General features: G+C 39.7%; 1 long non-coding RNA gene across 1 annotated transcript; it reads left to right on the top strand.

Moving 5' to 3' along the window:
- The first annotated feature begins 2,655 nt into the window (after positions 1-2,655).
- On the top strand, positions 2,656-7,608 carry LOC116971444. Its single transcript, XR_004411501.1, has 3 exons — positions 2,656-2,667; positions 4,549-4,552; positions 7,547-7,608. It is a non-coding gene; the product is annotated as an uncharacterized LOC116971444 (long non-coding RNA).
- Positions 7,609-23,179: the final 15,571 nt, after the last annotated feature.

Below are 23,179 nucleotides of genomic sequence, written 5' to 3'. Positions count from 1 at the left end.
GTTAATATACAATGAGTATTTGAGGGCACTGGGCCTGTTCTCACTGGAGTTTAGAAGGATGTGGGGGACCTACTTGAAACTTACTAAACAGTGACGAGTCTGTATAGAGTGGATGTGGAGAGGACATTTCCACTAGAGCCAAAGGGCACAGGCTCAGAATAAAAGGATGCATCTTTAGAAAGGAAATTAGGAGGAATTTCCTTACACAGATAGTGGCAAATCTGTGGAATTTATTCCCACAGACGGCTGTGGAGGCCAGGTAATTGGGTATTTTTAAAGTGGAAATTGACAGATTCTTGATTAGTAATGGGCCTGTCCAACTTAGGCGATTTTTCAGGCGACTGCCGGCGACTGTCAAGCCCGAAAAACTGGCAACTGGAACGGTGACTGTCTGAGTGGAACATACACATACACAAATACATTGCTTCCTTCATCAGCCCGTTATGTAGGCGGGAACAGGGCAAGTGGGGGGAGCACTGTCTGAGTGAAATTCACACGGTGCAAAGCCAATGTGATACGGACACACACCGCGATGAACAGGAAGTTTGGCGCTGTAATTAAGAAGCTAAAAAGCACAGTGTACTGTAAGTCCTTTAAGAGAGGGGGGCAGAGGGGGACGTGGGGGGAGAAGAGGGGGAAGGAGTGGAGACAACTTTTAAGAAGCCAGAGATACACTACTGTGAAGCTCGGCAGACGTTACCGGTCGGTTATCCTGTGTTCTGAAAACTACTGCTTACGTTTTTTTTCCCAATGAGCCAATGAAATTCACCGGTCAGCACCGGCTACAACCTACAAGAACCTAAGAGAACCTTCGACCTCATGGCAACCCACTAGGACCTCCTGGCGACCCACCTACGACACGAGAATCCTCGCTAATCTCCATGGCGGCTTCATTCTAGTCGCCGCTAATTTTTCAACATGTTGAAAAATTTGCGGCGACCATAATGAGGCTGCGACTAATGCGGGAACTCCTCACGACCATGAAGGCGACTCCCCGGCAACCCCAGCGCCTGCATAGTCTCCTGCAGTTGCCTAAAAAGTCGCCTAAGTGGGACAGGCCCATAAGAATATGACATGAACTTATGAACTACATCCTCTTCTTCTCAGCCTGATATGTTTGTGAATTTGTGACTGTTTTTTCTATGCCAGAATTTATGTTCAGCAGAGAGACTCTCTGCTCTTCCATCCTTTAGTTGGCATATGGCCTATCTGACCTTTATTCAGCCAAGGATGCTTCTGATGAATTAACATGGGATGGAATTAAAGCACACACATGTTAAATATGGAATCGCAGTTAGCAGTTCTTTAAAGTATTTCTTGAATTGGGTTGCTGACTGCCTCTTTAATCATCGTAAATTTGTCTTTCTTTATCTTTGGTTCTCAGTGGGGTGGGATTTTCAATGGAACATCGGTGGCCTGAATAGTGTTGAAGAAACTGCACATGCCTTAGTTACCTGTAAGTTGCGACACGTCCTGCACTCTTTCCATCCAACATCTTTTCTATCAGTCATCAGCGGAGTCAGGGTATATGGGGAGAAGGCAGGACAAGGGTACTGATTGGAGATGATCAGCCATGATCACATTGAATGGCGGTGCTGGCTCGAAGGGCCAAATGGCCTACTCCTGCACCTATTGTCTATTGTCTATTGTCTAACATTGGACCTCAGCTTCAGATTCCCATTGAGGTGTGATGTAACCTGCAATCCAAAAATGTACAAGAGGCTTTGACACAAGAAGCTGACACAAGATTACTGTAGCCCGAAGATTGTTATAGTCTAATTTGGCTCCCTAGTTTGAAAAATATTCTAGGTTAGAGGACAGGAAAACCATTAATCTATCGGTTGCTCTATGTCATCTAGAGTTGCTCACTTAGTCATAGAGTGATACAGCATGGAAACAGGACATTCATCCCAACTTTCCCACACCAGCCAACATGTCCCAGCTACACTAGTCCCACCTGCCTGCATTTGGTCCATATCCCTCCAAACCTGACCTATCCATATACCTGTTTAAGAAGGAACTGCAGATGCTGGAAAATTGAAGGTAAACAAAAGTGCTGGAGAAACTCAGCGGGTGCAGCAGCATCTATGGAGCGGAGGAAATAAGTAACGTTTCGGCCCAAAACGTTGCCTATTTCCTTTGCTCCATAGATGCTGCTGCACCCGCTGAGTTTCTCCAGCACTTTTGTTTACCTATCCATGTACCTGTCTAATTGTTTTGTAAACAGTTGTATAGTTCCTGCCTCAACTACTAACCTGGCAGTTTGTTCCGTACACCCACCACCCTTTGTGTGAAAATGTTGTCCCTCAGATTCCTATTAAGTCTTCTCCACTTCACCTTAAACCTATGTCCTCTGGTCCTCGATTCACCTACTCTAGGCAAGAGACTCTGTGCATCTAACCGATCTATTCCTCTCATGATTTGATACACCTCTATAAGATCACTCCTCATCCTCCTGTGCTCCAAGGAATAGAGTCCCAGCATACTTAACCTCTCCCTATAGCTCAGACCCTCTAGTCCAGGCAACATCCTCGTAAATCTTCTCTGTACTCTTTCCAACTTCAAGTAAAGCATCCTCACTTCTGTCAACTTTTTCACTTGAAATTTATTTCACAATTTTCATATTACAAGCATAACCTGGGGAGTGTGTGGCAGTAACACACAGGAGTACATGCCTACACATAATTCAACTATCATACATCCTATTCTTGGAAAGATTGCATGTGCACGGCAATACAAATATGTAAGATAGCAAATTTCCCTGTAATTCCCTGTCAAGAATAGGTTGAATGGAGTTCTTGGTTATAAATTCAATATACTTTCAGCTTCTGTGTCATAAAATCGATAGTGCTTATGTTCTTATATCACTTGGAGTCTTGAAATGGGAATGGGAGTACAGAGCTGCTGTTGTGTGGCAAGAAACACAACCCAGATTGCAAAATAAAAGATAAGCTATTACAGATACTTGTTCAGGAATCAAAGGCTGTCATCAAAAAAAGCTTCTAAGGACCTATCTCCAAAGTTGTATTATTGGTAATTTATTTTATTTTTTTTACTATCCTTTCTTACTATCTATAAAAAAAAATAAACAAATAGAAGCTGTGTTAATATGTAATTGATAAAGGAGGACCGCAACTATTTTGATAGCTGGGAACCCAACTATTAACAATATGTAATTGATAAACAAAAATGTGTTTTGATTATGACATGTATATGATATGTATTGTATCTAGACTTTCAGAAAGCCTTTGATAAGGTCCCGCACGGGAGACTGGTGACTAAAATTAGAGCGCATGGTATTGGGGGTAGGGTGTTGACATGGATAGAAAATTGGTTGGCAGACCGGAAGCAAAGAGTAGGAGTGAACGGGTCCTTTTCAGAATGGCAGGCAGTGGCGAATGGAGTGCCGCAAGGCTCGGTGTTGGGGCCGCAACGGTTTACCATATATAATTATGATTTTGAAGAGGGAATTAGGAGCAACACTAGCAAGTTTGCGGATGACACAAAGCTGGGTGGCAGTGTGATCTGTGAAGAGGATGTTAGGAGGTTGCAGGGTGACCTGGACAGGTTGAGTGAGTGGGCAGATGCATGGCAGATGCAGTATAATATAGATAAATGTGAGGTTATCCACTTTGGCGGCAAAAACAAGGGGGCAGCTTATTTTCTCAATGGGGTTAGGTTAGGTCAGGGGGAGGTGCAGCGAGACCTGGGCATCCTTGTACACCGGTCACTGAAAGTTGGCTTGCAGGTACAGCAGGCAGTGAAGAAAGCTAATGGAATGTTGGCCTTCATAACAAGAGGATTTCAGTATAGGAGTAAAGAGGTTCTTCTGCAGTTGTATAGGGCTCTGGTGAGACCACATCTGGAGTATTGTGTACATTTTTGGTCTCCTAATTTGAGGAAGGACATCCTTGTGATTGAAGCAATGCAGCGTAGGTTCACGAGATTGATCCCTGGGATGGCGGGACTGTCATTTGAGGAAAGATTGAAAAGACTAGGCTTGTATTCACTGGAGTTTAGAAGGATGAGGGGGATCTTATAGAAACATATAAAATTATAAAAGGACTGGACAAGCTAGATGCAAGAAAAAATTTCCCAATGTTGGGCGAGTCCAGACCCAGGAGCCACTGTCTTAGAATAAAGGGGAGGTCATTTAAGACTGAGGTGAGAAAAAACCTTTTCACCCAGAGAGTTGTGAATTTATGGAATTCCCTGCCACAGAGGGCAGTGGAGGCCAAGTCACTGGATGGATTTATGAGAGAGTTAGATAGAGCTCTATGGGCTAGTGGAGTCAAGGGATATGGGGAGAAGGCAGGCACAGGTTATTGATAGGGGACGATCAGCCATGATCACAATGAATGGCGGTGCTGGCTCAGAGGGCCGAATGGCCTCCTCCTGCACCCAGTTTCTATGTTTCTATGTTTCTATGTATATGCTTCTAATAAAAATATTATTTAAAAAAATAAATTAAAAAAAGCATTCAGACGACAAACATAAGCATTGTTAAAAGGAAACTATACAGTCACTCATGGAAGAGGAATAGTAAAGGAATGTGGAAATCAACCGGAAGATCCGAATGAGAAACAATCCCTGGGGAAAGAAAATCTGTCTCCACCACCAGGAGAGACCTGAACAGCAAATCCGATTTCCAACCGTTCCATTGCTGGCCTTAACTTCAAATGCCTCATTCCCAAATGCTGGACTTGTTCTTTGAATAAGCTTCCAATTAGCTGTCCTAATATGTAAGAAGGAACTGCAGATGCTGGTTTAATCCAAAGATAGACACAAAAAGCTGGAGTAAATCAGTGGGTTAGACAGCATCTCTGCTGAATTACTCCAGCTTTTTGTGTATATCTTAGCTGTCCTAATAATTACTTCAAAGTGCTGGAGCAATGCAACTGGTCAAGCAACCTCTCTGGAGAACGTGAATAGGTGGCATTTCAAGTTGAGACCCTTCTTCAGACTCATTTCTAGAGGGGTGGGAGGAGAAGAAAGCTGGAAAATGGGAGAGGCTGGATAAACTATGGGAGGTCATAAGATGCACAGGCAAAGGGGATTTTTTGACAGACAGATAAATGGGGATAAAAAGCCAATTGTAAGAACAATAGTTGTGAGACAGGTTTGAAGAGTAGCGGATTGTGAAGCCAGGAGGAGGAAATTAGCAGGCTGGATGGAGGGGAGACATAGGTGGAATCCACATGGGTCCCAAGGGAGGGAAGGGGGGGGAAGAGAGTGTTGGGGAGAAAAGAACGATGGAGGGGGAAGTGGTTAGAGGTTGCCTAAAATTGAAGAATTCAATGTTCCTACCATCGGGTTGTAAATTACCCAAGCGGAATATGAGGAGATTTGGTGGTTTAAGGTCAAACTTTACTTGAGAAAGCACCTCCAGACATCTCACTGTCAAAAGGTGCCATATAATAGGAAGTTATTTATTCCTGAACACTTCCAATTCAGCTTCCCTGTTGATGTATAGTCCTTATATTTATTCAATTTTAGCCTTATTCAATGGTCTACTTGCAATTGTTTCATCCACAGTTTAAATCCATTTCTATTGCTGGAAATGGTGTAAGGGGTGTGTTAAAATGGTGGACACTTTCCTCTTGCTAAAAGAATCTCCTCCTCCCACTTCCCCCCAACAAAACTCTCAGTTCCTGCCACCACATTCAGTATTTTGATGAAATACTATCACCTGCCAAATGCCCGCATAAGATGACCTACCGTAAATCAGAGCAAAGTGTGAAATCAGCGGTGGTTCGAATTGACCTTAATCCCTAAACTAGATGAGCATGAATGAATGAATGAACGAATGAATGAATAGGTTTATTGGCCAAGTATCCACATACAAAGTATTTGCCTTGGTGCTCTGCCCACCAGTGACAACATGACATACAATGACAGTTAGGAATGACACATAAAACATTAAACATTAATAATAAAACATTATTAATTAAACATGTGAATCAAATAAAATACCAGTGCAAATCGAGGCTACAAATTTTTGGTTATTGAGTAGAGCTGCTACTCATGGAAAAAAAAAATTGTTTTATGTCTGGCTGCGGCAGTTTTGACAGTCTGGAGTCGCCTTCCAGAGGGAAGTGATTCAAAGAAATTGTGGCCACGGTGAGAGGGGTCAGAGCTGATCTTACCCGCCCACTTCCTGGCCCTGGCAGTGTACAGTTCGTCAATGGAGGGAAGGTTGCAACCAATCTCCGCTGATCGAACGATTCGCTGCAGCCTCCAGGTGACGTGCTTGGTGGCTGAGCCTAACTAGACCATGATAGAGAAGGTGAGGACAGACTCTAGGATGGCCGTATAAAATTGGACCCTCATTGCCTGTGGCAGATTGTGCTTCCTCAGCTGCCCCAGTAAGTACATCCTCTGTTGTGCCATTTTGACTGTGCAGTCGATGGTGGCCCCCCATTTAAGGTCCTTGGAGATGATGGTTTCCAGGAACTTAAAAGACTCCACAGGTGACTGTGGTGTTGTTGATGGTGAGTGTGGTGAGGAGAGGGGGAGCTCTCCTAAAGTCTACAGTCAATTCCACTGTCTTAAGAGCATTGAGTTCCAGGTTGTTGCGATGGCACCTGGATAAAATTAATATAGATAGACACAAAAAACTGGAATAAAGGTCCTGTCCCACTGTACGAGGTAAATCAAGAGTTCTCCCGAGTTTCCCCCGATTTGAACTCGGAGATTGTCCGTAGCGAGTCCCTAGGAGTTCGTGAATGTCCCGTAGCGGCTTGTACGAGTAACGGTAGGTACTCGGGAAATACGGTAAACTCGTGATGTTTTTTCAACACTGTGAAAAATGTCCACGAATAAAAAAGTACTCGTGATGAAAAAAATTGTTACTTTTTACTCGTACGAGCCACTAGGAGACATCCACAAACTCATACAGACCCGCTACGGACATTTTCCGAGTTCGAATCAGGGGAAAACTCGGGAGACTCTTGAATTACCTCGTACAGTGGGACAGGCCCTTAACTCAGTTGGACAGGCAGCATCTCTGGAGAGAAGGAATGGGTGACGCCTCGGGTCGAGACCCTTCTCCAGCAGTATGTCCTGGAGAATTTTCCCTTTGGCTTCTTTAAACAGTCTCCTACTTGGGTTTCCACATTCATGTTTACTGAGGCTTGCATTTTTCCAGTCGAAGCATATTAATTATGTTCTGGACAAAAATGTTGCAATTGGAGCTTTTTCCCAAGGGTCTTTTCAGAAAAATGAAGGCATTAAAAGCAATTCTAATAGGTTTGTTACACATATTGAACCATTCATCAATGTCGTAAAAGATCATTAGTATTACTTTATGATGAATCACAATATATCACCAAGGATTAAACATTTATTTCAGATTGCTAATTTTCTCATTTAAAAGGAACACTACTTTGGTCTTTTTTTCTGAACATGCTGTGTTACTGTGGATGTAAAGAATGTAAAGCACTAACAATGACATTATAGTAGGTGTAATTAGTGCTTGGTGAGTAAATACCGATCATGAGTCCTGGACACATTATGAAAACCTGCGGCACAGACCAACTGGCTGGAGTTTTTGCAGACATCTTCGTCTCTCATTACTAAGGTCCGAGGATCCTAACTGTTTTAAAAGGATATAAATAAATCAGGTGTCCAAGAAAAATAACGAAACATGCCTCAATTACTATTGACCAAGGGCGGCAAATCAACTCCTGCCTTAGTCAAAACCTGGACCCACTACAATTTGCTTACTGCCATAATAGGACCAGAGGGGATGCAAATTTACCTCTCCCCTTTGCACTGGACCACTTCACGCTGCTGTTCAATGACTACAGTTTTTTTTCTTTTTTCTTTTTTTTACTTTTCTTATCAAAAATGTATTCAATTATTAAAAATAATATTTAAAATACAATAAAACAAAACAGAACCCACCACCGTAATACAAGACAACCAAATATACTAAACTACTGTACAACTATGTTACAATCCTTGTTAAGGATGCATTCAACCCCCCCCCCCCCCCCCCCAGAGGTCCCAGAAGTTCCCCAGGGCACCCATGAACAGTGCGCAGTCCCTCTCTAACACCACCCGTGTATAGACATAACCACGGAAATAGACATAACCCCGAGTCACGGGGCCGGCCCGGGCAGAGCCCTCTTCCGCCTGGTCCCGTGACTCGCGGAGGACCAGCTTGGCGAGGCCCAGGAGCAACCCAACCAGGACATCCATGGCCCCACCCTCTCCCCTATGTACAGGGTGTCCGAAGATGGCAAGGAGCAGCCCCTTTAAATAATGGAACAGGGACTGCAACCTCACACACTCCATAGACACTTCTTCTTCTTGCGTATGGCGTGTACAGCCTAAAGTTGCAGGCCAACTTGCTCTATTTGATCTTATTTGTTTGTGCACACCGGTTTGATTGCATTAGTCGAAACAGGGTGGACCACGTGAAGGTTGCAATCTTCCACCCCTCCATGTACACGTGGCACACAGACTCTTCCATCCCACAAAAGTGGCAGGTGCTTGGCGAGTCTGTGAACCGCGATAGAAACAGATTGCAAGTGACTCCTCGGTGCAGTACCCTCCATCCCAGGTCCTCGATGTAGAAGGGGAGAATCCCTGCATAGAAGAACCCCCACAGGGGGGCCCCTTCGCGACTGGAAGGTAACATCAACCGCCACTTAATGTCCGGACGGTGGACCAGGGCAAGGAAATGCAGGGTGTGGAAAAGGAGCTCATACAGGAGATGCTTCCCTGCGTCTTAATGACTACAGCTTGGCATTCAATACCATCATCCACTTTAAACACATTGTCAAACTCAGAGAACTGGGTCTCTGCTCATCTCTATGTAATTGGATCCTCGGCTTCCTCATCAACAGACCACAATCAATACGAAATGGCAACAACACTTCCTCTTCAATAATCATTAACACAGGAGCATCTCAAGGCTGTGTGCTCAGTCGCCTGTTCTACTCCCTTTATACCCACAATTGTGTAGTCAGACACAGCTCCAGTGCCATCTTTAAAATTCTGACAAAACCACCATTGTTAGGCGAATAATGGGTAATAATAAGTCAGAGGACAGGACGGAGATTGAAAATCTGATTAAATGGTGCCAGAACATTAATCTTGTTCTCAACATTAGTAAGATGAAGGAGCTGATTTTTGACTTCAGGAAGGGGCTGGGGATTCACAGACCTGTCTCATCCACATTTATATATTGATATATATATATAAATGAATGAATGATATCTTTATTTCGAACGATTAAAAAAAAAGAAGAAAAGAAAAGATGAAAATGAATAAATAAAAGGAAAATCATATATATATACATATATATATACATAAATACATACACACATACATACATACATATACATGTACATATATACATACATACATATACACATATACACATATACATAACATATATGTACATACATAAATTAAAAAATCAAAAGCCAATTTCAACATAATACACGATAGACTCGTTCGAAAAGGGATAGGAAGAAGCCTATGCTTGTCAAGTCCTACCCCCATTCTTCACCATTAACAAATGCAAAATTCAATAAAATAAACTAAACAGACAATTCAAATAAAACTACTCCAATCAAGCTATTAAGAAAAAAAGAACAAAAAAAAGAAAAGAACAAAAAGAACAAGCACCATTAACATCTGTGAGATTTACATTCTCCTTCCTCATTACTGTACTTTTCAAAGATATATCTTTTGTACATTTTTTTAAATTGCATTATATTCATACTTTGTTTAATCGTTTCGCCAAGACCATTCCACAAAACCACCCCACAAATGGAAATACACATACTTTTTAAATTGGTCCGAGCATAATGCTGTTTCAAGTTTAGTTTCCCTCTAAAGTTATAACCCCCCTCTCTGTCTTTGAACAGTTTTTGTATGTTTACAGGTAGCAGTATATTTTTTGCTTTATAAATTATTTGTGCACTCTTAAATTCTACCAGATCCTTAATCTTTAAGGTGTGTAATTTTAAATACAGTATATTGGTGTGTTCATGATATCCTACATTGTTTACTATATGAATAGCTCTTTTTTGTAGTGTGCTTAGTGATTGTAAGGTGGTTTTGTAGGTGTTGCCCCATACTTCCACACAGTAATTTAAATACGGTAACACAAGTGAGCTGTACAGAATATACAGTGCTCTCTCATTCAAAACATGCCTTGCTTTCCCCATCACTCCAATACTCCGTGCTACTTTTGCTCTCACATGTTTTATATGGGGTTTCCAGCAGATTTTGTGATCAAGAATCACACCCAGAGATTTATTTTCATACACTCTTTCTATTTCAACATTATTTATCATTAATTTTACTTGTGTATTTATTTTGCGTTTTCCAAACAGCATAAGTTTGGTTTTGTTTAAATTTAATGATAATTTATTCAAATCAAACCATGTTTTTAGTTTACTCATTTCTGCAAAAGCTGCTGCAAATTGTCCCCATCACCGAAAATATTAGTGTTATCTGCAAATAACACAAATTTCAAGAGGTTTGACACCCTACAAATATCATTAATATACAAAATAAATAATTTGGGGCCCAAAACTTACCCCTGTGGGACTCCACGTTATTTCTAAGCATGTTGATTTGCAGTCCCCTATTTCCACAAACTGATGTATTTTACATATGTAGCTTCTCATCCACTCTAGTACAACCCCTCTGATTCCATACTTTTCCAGTTTTTTGATTAGCAAATGATGATCAATTGTATTGAATGCTTTTTTCAAATCTATAAATACACCCACTGCATATTTCTTGTTATCTATAGAACTGGTAATGTCTTCAATTAACTCAATTAATGCCATGGGTGTCAATCTGTTTGACCTGAATCCATATTGACTATCAACTAGCAATTCGTGCGTCTCGATAAAGTTATCTAATCTACTTACATACAGTTTTTCTAATATTTTTGAGAACTGAGAGAGTAACGACACCGGCCTGTAATTTGTAAATTGATTTCTGTCTTCAGCTTTGTATAGTGGGATGACTTTGGCAGTTTTAATTTTACATGGAAATACACCAGTTTTGAAAGATAAATTGCAAATATAAGTTAAGGGTTTTACAATTACACCAATGACTACCTTGATTAAAGCCATATCAATGTCATTCCAGTCTGTAGACCTTTTAGTCTTACAATTACTAACAATGTCAATAATCTCCTATTCATCAGCTGCTTTCAAAAACATTGAGTTTGGGTTGCTGTCTAACAAATCCACAACCTTCCCCTCTCCTTCTTCTGACTGTGGATTATCGATTTCTTCTGCCAGTTTTGGTCCCAACTTACAAAAAATTTGTTAAACCATTAACCACATCATTCATATCGCTTACAGTTGTATCATTGTCTTTAAAATACTGAGGGTAGTTTATATTCATTGATCCATTCCTGATAATATTATTTAACACATTCCATATGCCCTTGATATTATTTTTATTATCGTTTAATATTTTATTATAATAATATTTCTTACATATCCTCATAATACTAGTCAATTTGTTTTTGTATCTTTTGTATTTACTTTCTGCTTCTATAGTTCTGAATTTTATGAATTATTTATACATGATACTCTTTTTTTTGCATGCATTTTGTAGTCCTTTTGTCATCCATGGCCTATCTATATATTTTTGCTTCTTGTTGTGTTGTTTCAAAGGACAGTGTTCATCATATAATTATTTAAATATTATCAGGAATGTTTCATACGCTTTGTTGGTATCAGTCTCTTTAAACACTTGTTTCCAATTTTGGGTCAGTAAAACATTTCTAAATTTATTTATAGATTCTTCTGTTCTTACTCCCCTGTATCTAATCTTATTAACATCCTTACACTTAACATAATCACAAACAAACATTACAAAAACCAGCAGATGGTCACTGATGTCATTTAGTAGTAACCCACTCTTTATGCTGTTGTTCACACAGTAATTTAACACAGTATACAATATACTTTTAAGCAACATGCAATCTGAGCAAAATCAGCTAAACCAATGCAGCAGATGAGGCAACTTTAAGAGAGGTATACGCAACTCAACCATTTTCCCATTATTAGCGCCGGACCTCAAACTTGGCCGTGCGATCAGGTTAAAATTCCACAACTCCATTAATTATGGGAAGTCTTTTTAACTTGCAATAGTTTTCTTTCCAAGTACATTGATACCAGTGGGACGGGTGTAAAAGCTATTCATAGCAAAAAAACATATGATTACAAAGAAGCTAACTCATGTCCACCAATTCAAATGTCACTGTACCGTAACTGGTACATGTGACAATAAACTAACTTGGAGTCCTTGAAACCTTGAAATCTTGAAACATTTATGAACTAGATAATTTCCGTAGTTATTTTCAGTTGTTCACAGGTGACAGACTAGGCAGCTTACTTAAAAATATTTATTTTCCTGATAAGGCAATTGTCAGTTGTGTTATAGACAATAGGTGCAGGAGTAGGCCATTTGGGCCTTCAAGCCAGCACCGCCATTCACTGTGATCATGTCTGATCATCCACAATCAGTACCCCGTTCCTGCCTTCTTACCATATCCCCTGACTCCACTATCTTTAAGAGCTCTATCTGCAAGTTTACTGCAAGCTCCCAAACTTAAAGCCACTCCCTCTATGCCTTGATGCAACAGTAAATTTGTATTGGTTACAATGGGAATAACCTATCCCAGACGAAAATTGTAAAGGAGGAATAGGTGATTGAATCCAGAGACAACTGTGCCCGTGAATTCATTAAGGTTGACTTCAATCAAACTGAATTTTAGAGGCAGAGTACAACACACTGTTGCTACAGTTTAGTTTGGTTAATGTTACATCTAGTGATGGATTTTCCAGTCTTTTGATTTTCATCGGGAAATCTCTAAACAGAAACAGACTTCACGTATTTTGGTGCAATCTGAAGCCAGTTTTTGAGATTTTGAAGACCAATTAGAGGACAAAATAAGTTGCTACACATCCCAATTCCCTCTCAAGATAATAACAAATATCATCTGACAATAAGAGAGCCAAGATTCAAGAGTCAAGTCAAGTCAAGAGAGTTTTATTGTCTTGTGTCCCAGATAGGACAATGAAATTCTTGCTTGCTGCAGCACAACAGAATATGTAAACATAATACAGAACAGGAGATAAAAGTTCAGTGTGTCTATATACCATAGACCATATATGTACACAATAAATAAACAGATAAAGTGCAATAGACTGTTATTGTTCAGAGCTTGATTGATGTCGTATTTAGTAGCCTGATGGCTGTGGGGAAGAAGCTGTTCTTGAAGCTGGATGTTCCAGATTTCAAGCTCATTGATTGCCAAGCGTTTACAAATCATAACTGTGAGTGTAGTTTACTCCGTACAAATGTTCTTTGTCAAAGCCTGTAAGTGAAAAGGAAAAAATGATCTCCACTTTTAAGTGCCTTTTTACAACTGCATACATCCCCAGAACACTTTAAAGTTGGTGAATTACTATTGAAGTGCATCCACTGTTCGAATGTAGGAAACGAAGCAGCCATCACTCATGCAATAAGCTCTGCCAAAAGGAGAAGTGAAAATGACCAGATTATCTGTATTGATGTAATAGGTTAAGGGCTATGGACTGGCTGGGATACTATGGCTTCTCAAATTAAAGCCATGGGATATCTCATACGAATGCATTGGTTTAATTTACCATCTAATAGGCAGCATTTTTTACCGTGCAGCACACTCTCGGACTGCCCTAGTCTACATCTGCATTCATGGCTCAGTTCTCTGAAGTAGAATGCCGAGCCAGCATGATGGCGCAGCGGTAGAGTTGCTGCCTTACAGCCTGCATATGTACAGCAGACCAGCAAACAGCGCAGCACGTCATTTTCGACTGGCGGAGGGGTAGACCTCACGGCCCTCGAAAACAGCACATTTAACTGGCTACAGCGCCTGGAGGGCATTACATAACCTCTGCGGCTTCAAACGCAAGAAGAAGAAGAGCTAGCAACCTGGGTTTGATCTTGACTACGGGTGCTGTCTGTTCAGAGTTTGCATGTTCTCCCTGTGACCGCGTGGGTTTTCTTCGGGTGCTCCGATTTCTTCCCACATTCCAAAGACGTGCAGGTTTGTAGGTTAATTGTCTTCTGTAAATTGTCCCTAGTTTGTAGGATAGAACTAGTCTACACGTGCTCTCTGGTCATCGTGGACTCGATGGGCCGAAGGGCCTGTTTCCACACTGTATCTCTAAACTAAACCAAAAAAAAAAATGTCAGCGCCCATCTACATGAGGTGGCAATGTACAGCAGACAATTAGCCTATTTGTATATGTTTGGGAAATACAAGGAAACTGGAGTACCTAGTAGAAACCTACACAGTCACAAGGAGAACTTACAAACCACACGGATAGTATTTGAGGTCGGATTTGAACCCAGACAGCTGGATCTGTGAGACAACAGCTGTACTCTCTGTGCCACCATGTCACCCACTGTGACATTATCTGTCCACACCACTACACTTAGAGTCATAGAGTCATAGCGTGATACAGTGTGGAAACAGGCCCTTCGGCCCAACTTGCCCACACCTGCCAACATGTCCTAGCTATACGAGTCCTGCCTGCCTGTGCTTGGTCCATATCCCTCCAAAATCTTCTTATCCATGAACCAGTCTAACTATTTCTTAAACGTTGGGATAGTCCCAGCCTCAACTACCTCCTCTGGCAGCTTGTTCCATACACCCACCACCCTTTGTGTAAAAATGTTACCCCTCAGATTCCTATTAACTCATTTCCCCTTCTTCACCTTAAACCTATGTCCACGGGTTCTCGATTTCCTTACTCTGGGCAAGAGATTCTGTGCATCTACCCGATCTATTCCTCTCATGATTTTATACACCTCTATAAGACCATCCCTAATCCTCCTGCACTCCAAGGAAAAGAGACCCAGCCTACTCAACCTCTCCCTATAGCTCAGACCCTCTTGTCCTGGCAACACCCTTGTATATCTTCTCTGAACCCTTTCAAGTTTGGCAATATATTTCCTGTAACACGATGCCCAGAACTGAACACAATTCTATATCACGGTGCCCAGAACTGTACTTCTATACCACGAACGACAAAGGAAAACCTTTTAAGATCATATACACTCATCTCAAGGTGGCCACACAGTTTAACATTGTATTCTTTGTAAAATTGGGAAATTACAATCTTTCAATTTTTAAGACCCCCAGCCACTCATCTTTACTCTATTATGCTCGTCCAGTCCCTCTACACCTTCACCCTCCAGCATGTTCCCAATTTTCTCCGTTTCATCGTTGAACAGAGACCCAACCATTGTCCATCTACTAACACTCTGCATCGCCCAACAGAACTTGTCCTCACCCTCAACTGCTCTCACTTACTCCAAACTGAAAGTGTGGCCAGGGGCACTCATATGAGGCCTAGCTCAGCCTGTCTTCTTGTTGGTTACGTCAAACTGTCTTGTTCTAGGTGTACCTATCCCCTACCCTTTCTCCGCTACATTGATGACACCATTGGGACTGCCTCCTGCTCCTGCACCAAGGTACAGTGAAAAGCTCTTTTGTTGCTTGCTATCCAGTCAGCGGAAAGCCTATACATGATTACAATCGAGCTGTCCACAGGATAATGGGAATAACGTTTTAGTGCTAGATAAAGTGCAGTCAAGTCCGATTAAAGATATGTGTAGGAAGGAACTGCAGATGCTGGTTTAATCCGGTTAGACGCAGAATTCATGAACATTATTAACCACCAGTGGGTTAACTCATCCCTTCCCACCCAGACCAAACACTCCCCCTCTACTATCTCCCCGCAACCGCTGGAGATGAAACTCCAGTCATTATACCTCCTCCATCAACTCCATCCAGGGACCCCAGCAATCCTTCCAGGTGAGATAGAGGTTCACACGCACCTCCTCTAAACTCATCTACTGCATCCGTTATTCCCGATGTGGACACCTGTTCACTGGCGAGACTAATTGTAGACTCACCGACCATTTCACTGAACTCCCATGCTCGGTCCGCCAAGGCCTACTGAACCTGACGGTTGCTAACCACTGTAACTCCCCTTCCCATTCACCTACTAACCTTTCTGTCCTGGCCCTCCTCCACTGTCAGAGTGAGGCCACACACAAATTGGAGTAACTGCATCTCATATTTGTGTGGGGTAGCTACAACCCAAAGATATGAACATTGAATTATCCAATTTTAGAAAACTTCTTCACTCCTCCCTCTCCCCTCCCCTCTCTCTAATCCACCCCCCCCCCCCCCTTCCCCAACCCCACCCATACCCCTTCCTTGCCCATCCCTCCCTAAAAGTCCATTAACCAGATTCACAGTTCACAATGAGTGGGAAAAAAAGCTGGAACGAGACAAATTGCAGGGCCGGCAATCAATGACCTCAGACAAGGAGGTTCCCTGATAGATGGCGAGAGAGAGGTGTGAGTGATGAACCTCCTTGTCTGAGGTCATCGATTGTCGGCCCTGCAATCTTTCTCATTCCAGCTTTTTTCCCCCACTCTCCTTACTACAATCAGTCTGAAGAAGGGTACCAACCTAAAATGTCACCTATACATTTTTCCCAGAGGTGCTGCCTGATCTACTGAGTTACTCCAACATTTTGTGTCTACCTTTGGTAGAAACCAACATCTGCAGTTCCTTTTCATTCTATATTAAAATTGTATTTGTCAGGCAGCATTCATCTTATTTTAACCTAATACCTAATAATAATCCGTTTAAAAAAAATCTAATACCTAACAGTTACAAGATTCACAAACTCTAGGCAACGGTCAATGTATTGGTTTATATTTAAAATATGTTTAATATCCATCCGATGGGGGGGGTTGGAATTCCCAGCAGTTACCAGGTCAGAGCGAGAGGGAATATGTGATGGAGGTTTGAGAGGGGAGGAGAGAGAGAGAGAGAGAGAGAGAGCTCTCATTCGGCCGATGGGACTGCTGGAGATTCCAATTAACCCCTTCAAGCCTGAGTTTTCAACCGGTTATGTATTTGACATACGAATATCAATAAGCAAGATTTTTGTTAATTTAAATAGGGTATTTAAATAATAAATACCCTCTTAGACCAAGCTATAAGAAGAAATGTAACCATCTTAGAGGAAATTATTTACAGTCTTTGTTCTGTTTAACATACGAATATCAATAAGCACGATTTTTGTTAATTTAAATAGGGTATTTAAATAATAAATACCCACTTAGACCAAGCTATAAGAAGAAATAGGGGTAACATGAGGGGGAACTTCTTTACTCAGAGAGTGGTGGCTGTGTGGAATGAGCTTCCAGTGAAGGTGGTGGAGGCAGGTTCGTTTTTATAATTTAAAAATAAATTAGATAGTTATATGGACGGGAAAGGAATGGAGGGTTATGGTCTGAGTGCAGGTATATGGGACTAGGGGAGAATACGTGTTTGGCACGGACTAGAAGGGTCGAGATGGCCTGTTTCCGTGCTGTAATTGTTATATGGTTATATGTTATATGGTTAAATGTAACCCTCTTAGAGGAAATTATTTACAGTCATTGCTCTGTTTTGTTTTCTGTTTACATGATATCCTATTTAGTCCGGTTTTTCTTTTTTGCAATATTACTTTGTAAGGGGGGGAGCTAATTGCAATTAACATCCACGGAAGCTCACTTGAAATTTCCCACCAGGGGGTGGGCACACACAGTATCTTTAAATGCTGTTTTTTTGTATTATTTGCGTTATTTAGCACATTTTTCGCTTTTTCTTCATGTGGCAGTTTTTCTTGTGATATACCAGCAGGGTTTTGAAATTGGGATCACCCACCCAACATCCAGAAGGTTGATTTATTGTGTTGCCCCATCTGAAACAAGGGAATCCATGTAAGCTATAATGCTAGACGACCCTCTGAAGAAAACTGGAGGAATTACTTTTTGTAGCTGGAATATTAGGGGTGTTAATGAGCCAATTAAAAGGGGTAAGGTTCTTGCCCAATTAAAACCAACTAATGCTGATATTATTGTTTTACAGGAGACTCACCTCAAAGATCAAGCTCATATCAGGCTGAAGGCTAACTGGATTGGTCAAATCTATCACACCTCTTTTCTCTCCAAAACCAGAGGTATTGCAATTATAATCCATAAGGGTATACCATTTAAACATAAAACCACCATAGCAGATAATGATGGTAGGTATGTCATAGTATCTGGGGAGATATATTCTACCCCACTTACTATGGTAAACATCTATGCTCCCAACTTTGATAACCCACAATTTTTTAACAAAACTTTTAATATAATTTCAGACTCCACCCAGCAAAACCTGATAACCAGGGGAGATTTCAACTGTGTTCTGGATCAATACTTGGATAAATCCTCGCAACAAAAGAGATATAACACAAAATCAAAATCCAGCGAACTTCTAAATACGTATATAAAAAATACAAATATAACAGACGTATGGAGGATTGCAAACCCATCCGGAAGAGAATACTCCTTTTATTCATCCACACACAAAACTTATACACGTATTGACTATTTTCTGGTGGACACAAAATTAATACCTTTTACAACTAATCCCAAATACCATAATAGTACTATTTCCGATCATTCCCTGCTAACCTTCTCCCTAAAACTAGAAGGAATGTACAATAAAAAATTGTTCTGGAGGTTTAATCCCCAAATACTAAACAACCCAGATTGCTGTATATATTTAAAACAACAGATGGAATTATTTTCTGAGACCAATGATACTCCAGGTATTTTGCCCTCGTTATTATGGGAATATTTTAAGGCTTTTATTAGAGGTTCTATCATTTCATATCAAGCATATCAAAACAAAAAGAATAGGATGGAACAATTGCAACTAGAAGAACAGATCAGACAGATGGACTAGAAAATGCAACAGATCCGTCTATGTATAAACATAATAAGATAGCAGTATTAAAATTTAAGCTAAATCAAATTCTATCTGCAAGAGTTATCAGATACTAAACAGGAACATTTAGAATTTGGTGACAAACCACACAAACTTCCAGCACGCCAGTTGAGAAAAGTGGAAAAGGACCATACTATTCAAAAAATCAAATCAGATAAAAGTAAATTGTTTACACTTCCAAAGGACATTAACAAAAGATTTGCCCAATTCTATCAACATTTATATACATCCAAAACATCAACAGAAATGAGAAAAATTACAAACTTTCTTGATAACTGTAATCTTCCGACACTTAATGTGGCGGAACAAGATAAATTCAATTAAACAGACTTCAATTAAAGAAATAGAAGAGACAATCAATTAATTGAAGAATGGCAAAACACCAGGCCCAGACGGGTTTAGTAATGAATTTTATAAAAGATTTTACGAGGTAATCTCCCCGTGTTTACATAACCTTTATATACACGCATTTAAAGAAGAGACGCTACCACAAACCCTAGCCGAATCCACTATTACACTTATACCCAAAAAAGATAAAGATCTGGAAGATCCGGGATCATACAGAGCAATTGCCCTGTTAAATACAGATCAGAAAATATTAGCTAAAGCTCTGGCAAGAAGATTAAGTAAATACGTTAATAAATTAATACACTCTGATCAAACTGGGTTTATACCCAAGAGACACTCGTTTAATAATTTGAGATGCCTGTTCAACATAATGTACTCACATAGAACAATAAAAGAAGACTTATCAATTATTTCATTAGACGCAGAAAAAAACATTTGATCAAGTAGAATGGAAATATCTATTGCAAAAATTCCAGTTGGGAGAAAATTTTATTTCATGGATAAAACTGCTATATGATAAGTCGACTGCCAGAATACTGACTAATCATATACTCTCACCTAAATTTCAGCTATCCAGGGGCAATAGACAGGGATGTGCATTATCACCCCTGTTATTTGCCCTTGCGATTGAACCTTTGGCGGAAAGTTTAAGAGTACATCCGAATATTCACGGCTACAACACTAAATACTCCAATAATAAAATATCATTATATGCAGATGATGTATTACTCTATATCACCCATTCCCAAGTTAACATTCCAAGTATATTAAATCCTATAGAGGAATTTGGTTACTTTTCAGGATATATAATAAATTGGAACCAAAGTGAAATTATGTCAATAAAACCTCAAGAGCCGACACACCTCCTAAAATGCCCTTTCAGAATTGCTACGGAAAAATGTAATTATCTTGGTGTTCACATAACCAGAAAATATACTTCTCTATTTCAAGCAAGCTTTCCTCCTTTAGTTACTAAACTAAATGCCCTTACTTAATTTTGGAAAACACTTCCGGTGTCTCTCATAGGCAGAATAAATGCCATAAAGATGATCTTCCTCCCATAAATCCTGTACTTATTTCAATCAATACCGATATACCTTCCTAAAATATATTTTTTTAAACTTGATTCTCTGATCACAAACTTTATTTGGGATTATAAAACACATAGAATCCATAAACAGCATCTATGTAAACCCAAAGAAATGGGTGGACTGGCTCTCCCCAATTTTTTATTCTATTATTGGGCAACGAATATTAAAAACGTAATCTATTGGTTGGACAACACATGCCAACAGGTAAAATGGTTAATAATGGAGAGAGAGGATTGCTCGCCTTTTAATATAGGCACGATTCTTCTCTCTCTAATAAATTTGAAGAAAACACTATATGAGAAAAATCAGATTATCCACAGTACCTTACGAATCTGGAGACAAGTGAAGTCACCCCTTAAACTGAGAAATGTATCTCTTCTCTCACCAATTGCCAACAATCCAATGTTTACACATTGGGAAAGATCAGGAATCAAAACATTCAGAGATCTTTATGAGATGGGAACTCTTCTCTCATTTCAAGAATTACAGTCAAAATATCACCTGAAAGATAGTCAATACTTTAGATACCTTCAAATTCAAGACTATCTGAAATCATATACCCAAGACTATCAATCTTTGTTGCCAGACACACTAGACAAATGTATGAATAGAAACTCGGAGTAAAACAAGTTAATATCATATCTGTATTACACCCTTTTAAATATAGACATCCCATCGTCAGAAGTAATTAGAAGAGCTTGGGAAGAAGAAACTTGGCCTAAAAATTCTAAAAGACAGATGGGAGGAAAACCTTTTATATATTCACAATTGTTTGATCAACGTTAGACATTCGTTAATTCAATTTAAAATACTGCACAGACTCTATTATTCAAAGTCTAAACTGATCTTTCCAAATGTATCTCCTATTTGCGATAAATGTCTTCTTCAGGAAGCAACTATAACCCTTTGTCTCTTGTATAAAGTTACATAATTTCTGAAGAAGAATTTTTGAAAAATTTTCAAAAACACTAAAAATAAAATTGGATCCCGACACGGAACTGATCATTCTAGGTACGTCAGAAGCCTGCTCTGAGCTATCATTATTTCAAAGACATTTCCTTTATTATGGCCTGATAACGGCAAAAAAACGAATACTCAAATTTTGGAAACATACATCAGTCCCTCCTCTTAAGATGTGGATTATAAACATGTCCGAGACGCTAAATCTTGAAAATATTAGACTTGTCTTGGCAGAAAAACCAGATCATTTTTCGAAGACATGTCATATAATTGTTCATTAATTTGTTACAAGGATAGTATGGCACACCACAACTTTGGATATAAATCTAATCACGGGTTGGGTGAGGTGGGTGGAGAGGGGTGTGAGGCAGGTATAGCACCACTTTTTTCTTTCTTTCTCTTTTTGTCCTTTTATTTTATTTTTTTCTATTCCTCTCTTCTTTCTTTCATTTATTTACTCTTTGGCTACACCACTTTGGTAGTCTAGGGGTTCTATCTTTGCACATCTCACTTTTTCTCTTTCTTGCTTTTTCTCCTTTCTTTTCTTCCAATTATAGCTAAAAAGTTAAAATTGAAGCTGTACAATAACTGTATAATTTTATATGCCGTTGGTTCTATTTTTGTACATTTGCTTCTAATAAATAAAAATATTTTAAAAAAAACATTCATCTTAAAGGGTATGAGTCGTACTTGAAGGGTGTCTGCAGATGGGGGAATGAAACAAAATATACACTCTAAACCCATTCTTTATGAGACATCAATAGCTGCAGCTTTTATTCATATAGGAATAATCAGGTATTCACCACACTGGGAATATTTCGAGTGATCTTGAACACAGGAGACTGTTGCTGGGGAGAAAGCCTTCTTTGAAATTTGAGGCATTCTGGAGTTCTAATCCCCACAGCACAAAGTGGCAGCTGCAGTAAGCAGAAATCTTTTCCAACTATCAGGTGCACAACCCATAATAATCCATCAGAGCATCGGCCACATGTAAAGATGCAGACACGTAACAGATACAGATATCCCAAAGGTAATGCTTTCACCAGACAGAGATATCCTATAGAAAATTGTATATGTTGCACTGGACTTTAATATTAAGAAACCATATTTTATTTTTTTTAAATACAAGTAACCTCTAATTTATGTCAATAATTTTTTTTTAAATCAGTTTTTAAATCCTATTTCATCCTTCGACAATCTAGCGTTGTAGGACCACAAATAAGTTTAGTAAAATAGAAACAAACCAGAAAATGTAGGCATCAGCACATAGTTTAGAAAAATGCATGTTCGATTCTCCCAAGCTTGATTTTGTTTGACGAACAGACTAGAGTAAAAATAGCCTGCTGTACATCATCCTGCCCCACCCCTACACCTTTTAGCAGGATCCATAAATAGGTGCACACCAGTTTTTAAAGTAACAGCTTAATTAATGTAGTTAGGATGATTGACGATGTGTATACAGGTTTTTAGATCTTCATATAATGGCTCCTTGTCATATAATTGTTGTTCTCCTTACCTGTAACATGTGCATAGATAGCAAGATAAGTTCATTTACTGGATTGATATTGGCACTGCAAACATTTTAAAACAGATAGGAGTGAATTAGTACTCCCACCTCAACTCTCCTAATTTTAAATTCAATGATATTAATTCTGTGCCAGTGAGACACAAAATATTGAGAAAGCCAATATTAATAAAATGAATTCTGGATTCTTGAGAAACTTGTGTAAAGCCACATCCTGGTAGATATTAATTGCTTAAGCAAAGTGGATGTGAGGCTTGTGAATGGTTTCTTCACAGCTAGCTAATTTGCAAATGGTACTGCAGTGCAAGTTATGAAGGTGAAGATTTCTCATGTCAGATTAGACACAAAGTGCTAGAGTATGGCAGTGTAGTCAGGCAG

Source organism: Amblyraja radiata, chromosome 1 (assembly GCF_010909765.2).
Source record: "Amblyraja radiata isolate CabotCenter1 chromosome 1, sAmbRad1.1.pri, whole genome shotgun sequence".
NCBI classification, from domain to species: Eukaryota; Metazoa; Chordata; class Chondrichthyes; order Rajiformes; family Rajidae; genus Amblyraja; species Amblyraja radiata.
The sequence above is the reverse complement of the archived record's forward strand: the minus strand, read 5'-3'. Positions and strand labels throughout refer to the sequence as shown.